Source organism: Hippocampus comes, unplaced genomic scaffold (genome assembly GCF_001891065.2).
Source record: "Hippocampus comes isolate QL1 unplaced genomic scaffold, H_comes_QL1_v1.1 scaffold36, whole genome shotgun sequence".
Classification (NCBI taxonomy): domain Eukaryota; kingdom Metazoa; phylum Chordata; class Actinopteri; order Syngnathiformes; family Syngnathidae; genus Hippocampus; species Hippocampus comes.
The window spans coordinates 4,590,728-4,591,028 of NW_017805695.1; the positions used below are offsets into that span (position 1 = coordinate 4,590,728).

At 55.8% G+C, this 301-nt stretch overlaps 1 protein-coding gene across 1 annotated transcript in view; it reads right to left on the minus strand.

The window, feature by feature from the left end:
- Positions 1-301, minus strand: part of LOC109523057 (uncharacterized) — a 20,649-nt gene that overhangs the window by 12,353 nt on the left and 7,995 nt on the right. The gene's annotated exons all lie outside the window — the stretch shown is intronic.

Sequence of the window (301 nt, forward strand, 5' to 3'; positions counted from 1 at the left end):
GATCGCACACTGATCAGTTGCAGCACACTTTCGAGCGACAGCACGCTTTCCAGTGATAGCACACTGAGTAGTGGCAGCACTCTCTCGAGCGATAGCACACTGAGCAGTGACAGCACACTTTCGAGCGACAGCACGCTTTCCAGTGACAGCACACTGAGTAGTGGCAGCACCCTCTCGAGCGATAGCACACTGAGCAGTGACAGCACACTTTCGAGCGACAGCACGCTTTCCAGTGATAGCACACTGAGCAGTGGCAGCACTCTCTCGAGCGATAGCACACCGAGCAGTGGCAGCACACTCT